At 39.7% G+C, this 9,879-nt stretch overlaps 1 protein-coding gene across 6 annotated transcripts in view; it reads right to left on the bottom strand.

Moving 5' to 3' along the window:
- RAB31 (RAB31, member RAS oncogene family) overlaps positions 1-9,879 on the bottom strand; it is a 122,432-nt gene that overhangs the window by 94,139 nt on the left and 18,414 nt on the right. The window lies entirely within an intron of this gene.

The raw sequence follows: 9,879 nt of genomic DNA, 5'->3' as shown, positions 1-9,879 counted from the left end.
AAACCCAAATCACTACTTTGAAGGGACATGTGCATTCATATGTTCATTGCAGCATTATTTACAGTAGGCAAGATATGGAGGTAACCTGGAAGTCCATGAATGGATAAATGGATAAAGAAGATGTGGTACATACTTATAATTGAATATTATGCCGCCATAGAAAATAATGAAATCTTGTCATCTGCAACAACATGGATAGACCTAGACAGTACCATGCTGAGTGAGTAAGACAGATAAAGATAAATTCCATACGATTTCACTTATATGTGGAATCTAAAGAGCAAAATAAACACACAAACAAAACAGAAACAAACTCATAGATACAGAAAACATTTTGAAGAGGCGGATGGGTGACTCAGTTGGTTAGAGCACAATCTCTGGGCAACGAGGCTGCCGGTTCGATTGCCACATGGGCCAGCAAGCTGCGCCCTCAGCAACTAGAGTGAGGTTAATGAGCTGCTGCTCAGCTCCCGGGTGGCCAGATGGCTCAGTTGGTTGGAGCACGGGCTCTCAACCACAAGGTTGCCAGTTCGATTCCTGCACTCCTGCAAGGGATGGTGGGCTCCGCCCCCCGCAACGAAGATTGAAAGGACAACTTGACTTGGAAAAGTCCCGGAAGTACATAATGTTCCCCAATAAAGTCCTGTTCCCCTTCCCCAATAAAATCTTTAAAAAAAAAAAAAAAAAGGAAAGAAAACATTTTATTTTGATGGGTGCCAGATTGAAGGGGGTTGGGTTAAAAAGGGGAAAGAATTAAGAAGTACAAATTGGGAGTTACAAAATAGTCATGAGGATATAAAGTATAGCATAAAGAATACAGTCAATGATATTATAATAACTATGTATGGTGTCAAGGGTACTAGACTTATTGGGGTGATCACTCTGTAAGTTATATAAATGTCTAGTCACTATGTTGTAAACCTGAAACTAATATTATATTGTATGAAAATAAATAAATAAATTTGCATTTCCCTAATCTTTTCATGTGCTTTTTGCCATTTGTATACCTTCTTTGGAGAAATGTCTACTCAAATCCTTTGCCAATTTTTTAACTTTGATGAAGTTCAATTTATGTATTTTTTTCTTTTGTTGTAATATCTAAGACTCCATTGCCAAATACGAGGTCATGAACCTCTGTTTTCCATTAGTAGTTTAACAGATTGAGCTCTTATATTTAGATCATTGATCCATTTTGAGTTAATTTTTGTAAATGGTATGAAGTAAGGGTTCAATTAAAACATGGGGATATCCAGTTGTCCAAGCACCATTTGTTGAAGAGACTATTTTTTTCTCATGAATGACCTTGACACTCTTGTCAAATATCAACTGGCCATAGATGCATGGATTTATTTCTAGAATCTCAATTCTATTCCATTGGTCTATATATCTATTCTTATGCCATTACCACACTGTTTAAATTACTATAACTTTGCAGTAACTTTTAAAATCAGAAGTGTGGGTCCTCCAAATTTGTTCTTTTTCGAGAATAATCCTTTCAATGTGTTTCTGATTCAGTTTGCTGCTATTATGTTGAGGATTTTTGTATATCATAAGGAATCTTTATGGTTTTCTTCTCTTGTGTCTGTCTGACTTTGGTATCAGGGCAATGCTAGCCTCATAAAATAAGTTAGAAATTGTTCCCTATTCTTACATGTTTTAGAAGAGTTTGAAAGAGATTGATATTATTTTTCTTTAAATGTTTGGCAGAATTCACAGTAAAGCCATCTGGTCCTTTTCATAGCAGCATTATTTACAATAGACAAGACATGGACACAACCATCAATGTATAATGGAACATTATTCAGCCATAAAAATTGAGGAAATCCTGCCATTTGCAACATGGATGGACCTTGAGGGCATTATGCTAAGTATAATATGTCAGACAGAGAAAGACAAATACAGTATAATCTTACTTAAATGTAGAATCTAAAAAACAAAACTCACAGAAAAAGAGATCAGGTTGTGGTTACCGGAGGCAGGGTATGGAGGAGGGAGAACTGAAGAGGTCAAAAAATACAATCTTCCAATTATAAGACAAATAGTTACTAGGGACATAATGTAGAACATGATGACCATAGTTAATGCTGCTACTATATGATATATGTGAAAGTTATTAAGAGAGTAAATCCTGAGTTCTCATCAAAACAAATTTTTCTTTCGTTTTTCTTTTTCTTTTTATTGTATCTATATGAGATGAATGCTAAACTTACAGCAGTAATCAGTTCACAGTATATGTAAACTCTGCTGTATACCTTAAACTTATACAGTGATGTATGACAATTATATATCAATAAAACAGGTGGGGGCGATGCCATTTGGTCCAGAACTTTACTTTTTAGGGACGTTTTTGATAACTGATTCAATCTCTTTACTTGTTATAGGTTCATATATTCTATTTCTTCTTGAGACAGTTTTTGTAGTTTGTATGTTTCTAAGAATCTGTCCATTTAATCTAGGTTATCTAACTTTTGGGCATAAAATTGCTCAAAGTGTTCTACTGTAATCCATTTCATTTCTGTAAGGTCAGTAGTAATGTCCCCACTTTCATTTTTATTTTACTTATTTGCAGCTTCTCTCTTTTTTCTTCACAATCTAGCTAAAAGTTTGTCAAGTTTGTTGATCTTCAAAGCGCCAACTTTTGGTTTGTCAACATAAGAAAAGTCCACACCTGTAGAGAATTTTTATAAGCGTTTATCTGAGCCAAACTGACAACATACGCTGGGAAGCAAATTTTCAAATGCTCCAGAAAATAACAAATTTGCAATTTATTTTATGCATTTGAGATTAAGGAGAGAAGGTGATGAAGATTACATGAGGGTGGAGAAAGCACAGCAGGAATTTGATTACTACAGGATTCTTAACTATCCTGTAATCCAATCCGTGCCTCATGCGTATGTGCTTTCTTAAGGGTGGTTATGCTTTCTAGGGGTATTTTGTCTGATATCTCAAAGGCGTGTTAACATAGATTCACAAGAAGAATGGACAGGGCTTGCTTAAAAACCTCTTACTAAAGAAGTTATAGGTCTGGGGCATGATACCCACCATGTCCTGCCCAGTTAGGAATTTATGATTAGATCACCCTGTGAGGTTACTTTCAATAGAATCCTTTTCTCATCCGATGGTTTCATTGATTTTCCCTATTGTTTTTCTATACTCTATATCATTAAAGTTAGGTTATTAATTTGAAATCTTTTTAAGTGTAGGCATTTACAGCTACAAATTTCCGTCTCAGCCCTGCTTTTGCAGCATTCCATAAATTTTGGTGTGTTGTTTTCATTTTCATTCATCTCAAATTGTTTTCTAAATTCTGTTATATAACTTCTTCTTTGATCCATTGATTGTTTATGAGTCTACATCATTGTTACCGTATTAAGAGAAAAACTTCTAATGTCTTGAACCCAAGATTAATTATTTCTTCCATATTTTAAATCCAAGTTCCTCTTATTAGAGTCAATTCTTGTCACTGGTTAACCAGGAAGCACAGCACCTTTGTTATTTTTAATAGAGACCATAAAATGTTATGTTAAAGAATAATTATCTCAAATATATGGTGATGGAAAGAGAACTGACTCTGGGTGGTGAACACACAATGTGACATATAGATGATGTAATACAGAATTGTACACCTGAAACCTATGTAACTTTACTAACAGTTGTCACCCCAATAAATTTTAATTAAAAAAAAATAATTATCATTCAACTATAGCAGTGTTTTTAAAGTTAAATGAAGAATAAACTCAAATATAAAAGCTAAAAAATGTAATTACCAAAGAAAAAAATCATGACTCTCATACAGATATGAAAATGAACATGTGTTAAAGATTTTACTGACCTAGTTATGAATGAATCAATAAGATGTTACGACCAGTTAAAAGGAGAAGTCAGAGAACCACAAATTTATATATTAAAGGAATGATCTAATTAAAAGGTTGAAATGAATTTACAAATAGGCAGTAAACTGGCTTTTTTTCATAATACCAATAGGGAATGTTAAACAAAAATTTTAATTTCCACAGCTGAAAGTGTTTTTAAAAGAAAAGGTTTATTGGGCCATTGCTATGTAGCAAGAAAAATTGAAAAACACCAGCTCCTAGAGCTTGAAGTCTAAACGACCAGCAGCAGCACCAGGAGGGGAAGCAACATGTCCACTGTCCTGGGGCTGACAGGCTTTGTTTAAATGTCAAGTAGCGTGAAGAAAGATGCAAGTTGTTTTGAAAGAATTTGCATTGGCTATCAATAAAGGGAGTGGGAGAAGGTGAAGCAGGACTAGTTTGGGGATAGGCGCAGAGTCTGTAAGGAAGAAGTGTTTGCTAATTTGCATTGGTTGTGGGCAACAGTCCAGAAAGTCCATATGTAAATAAGAAACAGAGGCTCCTGGACTTTGATGGTGCCTGGCTATTCTCACTTTTAGGTAATGGGAAAACAGTCACCTAGAAGTTAGTTCAAAATTCCAACAGATACTCAGGAATGTGAGCAGTCTTGCTAGCCATTAACAGGCTAACTATTCTGTCTCTTTCTCTCTCTCTCCAGACCGCTGTAATTTAGAACATCTCAGAATGTTTTTGTTGTCAGGAGTCATTTTAACCACACCAATAGACTTTTTTTTCTCCCCACATCTACAGACAGTAATTATTTTGTATTGCTACCGTCACCTAAAACTTACAGAGGTGTAAAACAGGCCAAACGCAAGAAAAGGCTAGAATCACTACCTTGGAAGGGTATTCTCTACATGATACATAGTTTTATAATTGGAGATATCTATTAATCTTTCCTGCTTATGCCAAATTTCCTCACAACGTGACATAAAAAAGAAGAGAAAAGCTAAAGGTGTGGATGAGAAAAGGAATTAGCAGAGGCAACTCCACCACTATATAAAAATGAGAACTAAAACGGGAAAGGATTAATGGACTTATGTATACCATCAGGCTTCACACCTGCAGTATAGTTGGGGAGGTCATCTGGGGGAGAAGGAAGAAGCCCTAGGCATGGACAGTGAACTGAATCTACTGCCCCACAGGTGGAGGGGGGGCCACCCATATCACAGGAGTCCACAGTTGCAGAATCTGTGGGCTAAAGTCCAGATCTCTCTGCAAACTGAGACCAAGACCTAACAGAGAGGAGCCCAAAAGGCACCGGACACAGGACAAATAAACTGATCTGGGCTGCAAGGCAGTAAAACCTGGCACTTCGAGGTTTTTGTCACTGCCTCCCAGAGGGGGATGTGGGGACTCAGAGTGTATTAGGGATGACTAACAGAACCATTATTGTATGTGGGCTGAGAAGGGAGGTTTCCCGAACCTACCCAGGGCCCAGCTTGGCATCCATCTGGGAGCCCGGAAAAGGATCGGCTTTGGCACTGCCTTCCTAACCAATCAGCCCTCCTGTGAAGCAGTCCTTCTAGAAATCTAGAAAACAATAGTGTGGATGGAAAGGGGGCCACATATTAAACATGACAAGCTCAGGAGACTGAAAATAACTACACAAGATGTCATGAGCATAAAAATTTTCATAACTAAGTGAGCCATAGCAGGCAGGAAGTCACATCTTTAGCTTCCTTCATAAAGCTAATCTGTGCCTTTAAGTGGGCCTGTCTGCAGTCTTTTTTGCACCTAAAATGACATCTTTGGAATGTCAGTAATCCTTTTTTCCGGACAAGAGCAGGAAAGTACAGAAACCCTCATTATTATTCTTGTCCCTTGATCAACATCTCTATGAGAACTATGAACTCTCCTGTACCACCTGTGTGTGAAAGAAGTACCTGTCTCTCCAATTTACTTTTATCAAATCCCAGAGACTGCCCCACTTTGCTTTATCCCATCCCCTTAAGCTATTGAGATGGGAGAATTAGCATGTCCCTAGGTAGACAGGGAGGTCCCTGGTGGAATAAAAAAAGACAGCCATGTCCTAAAACTCCAGGTTTTGAAATCACTCCTTCGCTCCAGGACATAATGTAACAAGGCCTTGAGGTTAATCATAAAATTCATTTTGGCCTGACAGATGGATCAGATCTGATAGATAAGAGTGGGTTACTTTGCTAATTCCTTTAGGATGGGCAAGCAGAACAAACCTGGTAGACGAATTTGATTAGAAGGCGCCAGTCCCCTTCTTCAAACAGTTCCCTTCTTCCAACAGCTCCCCTTCCCCAAGCAGGCAAGGGAAGGTATAAAAGTAAGAGCTTTTGCCTCAGTCATGGGGCACCCCCATTCGGGACCCCCTCCCGCTCGGGAGCTCTGATTCTTTGCTTTCAATAAACTATCCTCTCTTTAAAACTCTTTGCCTCTCCTGGGTCCGTGTTTCCATTCTTCGGTCTCACGAGACAGGATCCCGGCCCACACTCAGAAACTGCCGGCAGATCCAACATCATCTACATCATTTGGGGAATCCCAGGAAAAATATTCCTCCGTTCACTATCACCAATGGATTTCATGTAACCTTCCTCCTTTGATTTTATGTATAAAATAAGTTGCAAACCACCCTTTTGTGGAACATTATCTCAATCTGTTGAGATTTTGCTTCTGCAACTGTCATCAGTTTGGCTCAAACAAACTCTTACAAGCTTTCTCTTAGGCTGGCTGTTTTTTGTTGACAATAGTAACTTTCAAATATTTTTCAGATATATAAACAATCAGGTTTTGTTATTTGGCTTAAGGCAACACATCATTTTCAAGTGAATTGAGATATATAGTATAATTGAAATATATCTCTCCTGTTTATTTTTGGTAACATAATTGTTTTATAGCATTCAAGTTATTTCTATATGTGTTAATTATTTTCCTCATATGCCAGTAATGCCTGTACAGGGAAAGTCACCACAAAGAACTGATAAAATTATACAATTCAAGGAAAATAAATTATTTCAAGTAAAACTATTTCCATCAGAAGTAGTTCTAGGGGATGTATTATTAAAGCATTGTCCCTGGTCTTCATTTCACTCAGTAAGTACTGCAGACTGTTAACAATTGCTTTTTAAATGGGCATTTTCCCTTTTCTTTTTTCAGTATACAATTCAATGGCTTTTACTATATATACACAGAATGGAATAACCATCACCCCACAATCAATTCGAGAATATTTTCATTACCCAAAAAGAAACCCCTCACCCCTTAGCTGTGAACCCCAAACTGCACCCCGCCCCCCCAGCCCTAATCCCATCCACGTTTATAAATAAAAACACATCTTTTATTAGAGGACAAAATTCTATAAAGAAAACACTGAGAATGTACAGTTGCAAAGCAAAGGGTTGGCCCCACATGCCCCTCCTCACTACTTTAACAGAACTTGGCTGTTCCTCTATTGCCATTAGCATTTCTTTACTCTTCTTGCCCAGACAAATGGGATGATTGTTCATGACAGGAACTTCCCAGAAGGCCCATCAGCTCTTCAATGGGAAGCATCAACACACAGTTTGTGCCTAGAATTCTTTGAAACCCTCAAAAACCTCTCCTTTTCTGTTTCCACCAATCCTGCACTGTGATGTCATGAATCTTACCCAATCCCAACCAAGTTCCAGTTTTGAAAGACTGTCTTAAATCAAAGTTGAAATTCTCAATCTTCAGACCTTGGCTTCCCCTATGGAGATGCTGCCAACACTTTGGCTCTGCCAGATGGTCAGCAATGAACTCAACTCTCTTATCCACAGGCTGTTGGTGAGGTCTGGGGACTTTGGACAAGAGACATAGTGGGGAGCCATAGGGCTGGAAGACGTTTTGAGAGGCTACTGACTCACTTTCCCTGCTGGCCTTAGGGACCCCTGTAGCATCAAAAAACCTGTCGGCACTGAATGAGGGAAGAGATTCAGTACATAAAAGACAAAGGAGCCTCGTGGAAAAAGGAGGTGAGCATTTCCATATGCAATCCTCCTCAAATGGCAATCTCAGGGTTCTTGTGGCAAGTAACCGTATCTAAGGGAGCTAATGGGCCCCTGTTAATTCCCAAGGCTGAAGCAGCAGGAGGGACCACCAACGTGCAAAGAGGCAGATAGTGACTTAAATAAAGCATGCACAGCCGCTGCAGGAAACCCAGGCAGGAGGCAGTAACCTCCACTACCTCTAACAGCCCCCTGAAAGCTACCAAAGCACTAGGGACAGCTGCCTGTGCGCATGCACGTGTGTGAACCCAGGCTGGGGGGGGGGGGGTGCTGGCACACACCCAAGTGCACAACAGTAGTGATGGGAAGGAATGTGATGTTCCCAGTGGCCTGAATTCCCGAGGGGACGTGAATCCCTGCTGGGCCAGCTTCCTGGAGAAGGACAATGGCAGCCATTCCCAGTAAAGCCTCATCAATTCCAACCCTACCACTTCAGTCTTTGTGTTGTGTCTTTGACAGTGCTGGCAGCCAATTCTGGAGCTGCTTCACTGTGGACTTCATTTGCCACATCCTAGGGGTGTCATTGACCACGTGTCACACGTCAAACAAACAGGGCCCCAGCAGGAGTCACACCTGCCTCAAGACAGCACGTTCCAGGGGCTTGCCCAAGTCCAACATCTTGCATGACAGTCTGAGTTTAAGACCGAGGGACCACAGGCCATATAGGCCAGGAGGAGCACAGCCACACTGCAGCGAGGGCTGCTGCTCATGACCGCTTCAAGGCCACCCGCTGCCACTGCCAACCTCTGTAAGGTAGCTTGCATGTGTCATTTCCCAAGGAAATCCGATTTTTTGTTTACCCCCTTCATTCGAGCATTGGTATAACAAAGCCCAAAAAAGATGTGTGATAACAGTATGAGTTGCCTCTGGGTGGGTGAACATTAGCCCATCACTGGAATTTTTATATTTACATTTGAAGGAGTAAAACTGCACTCACTGGTGCAAAAATGCAAATTAAATCAAGCCTCTGAGAAAATCAACTTGTTTTTCTAGAAGTGTTAGTTGAGGAAGTAGATGATTTCTATGGTTCTCCCTAGAGAAGAATAACAAACTTATATTAAAAACTTATCATATTATAGGCATGATCTTGGATGTTCTCATGTTACTTGTGCTGTTTAATTATAACAAACTGTGAGATAGATATTATTACCAACAGTTTAGAAATGAGGGGTCTGGGTCTCAGGCTCAACAACCCAACTGTAGGCCAACTCCAGCAAGTGGCAGAGTCAGTATTAAGTCACTTGACTGGTCTTACTGGAATTACCATGCTCTTCACATGATCCCATCTTGCTTCTCTCTCTTTAGAGTCCACGGTCTAAGAGAAGAATCAATTCAAAGCTCCAGTCAAGATGTTGCTGGCCTGGCAGTGACCTTGTTGGGTGCATATGGGAGAAGCTGTTAGGGTTCCATGATACCCACTCTCCCCTTCATCCATTAGAAAGAGCCCTGAGTTTTAGCTGGGCCTTTGGTTACCCTTGCTGGTAACGGTGGCCATGGGACTGACTTCTGGCAAACAAGACAGAAGCACAGGTAATGTCCTGATCCCATAAGCCACCAAGCCAGCCTAGAATCAGCTACCAGGACTGATAAAGGAGAAAGAAATGGTTTCTATCCTATTTGAGTCACTACACTTGGGATCTCTGTTTCAGTACCTAAACCTGTACCCTAATCAATACAGTGTACCTAAGAGACTTAAAAACCTGTGTATTCCTCTAACTAGGCTAAGAATTATCCTTATAGCTTCTTTGGCCTATTTATTTGCTTAGCATACCACTTAAAAAGGGGTATACAGATAAATTCTCCCTGTCTCTGAGTCTAAATTCTAAATCCAAATTTATGAGATTTATTTGTAAAGTATGACACTATACCAGGCATCACAATCCATCTCTTTAAACCCAGATTCTTCCCAACGTCCTTATTTGGGAAATGCCACCCTTCCATATTTAGCTATTGGACAGGTGGTCTGTCTGCCACCATGGCTTCCCAGTGGCCCAGGCGGGCATTACCTCATT

The sequence above is a fragment of the Rhinolophus hipposideros genome, assembly GCF_964194185.1.
Source record: "Rhinolophus hipposideros genome assembly, chromosome: 17".
NCBI classification, from domain to species: domain Eukaryota; kingdom Metazoa; phylum Chordata; class Mammalia; order Chiroptera; family Rhinolophidae; genus Rhinolophus; species Rhinolophus hipposideros.
Note: the sequence above shows the minus strand (reverse complement) of the source record. Positions and strands in the feature narration are given on the sequence as shown.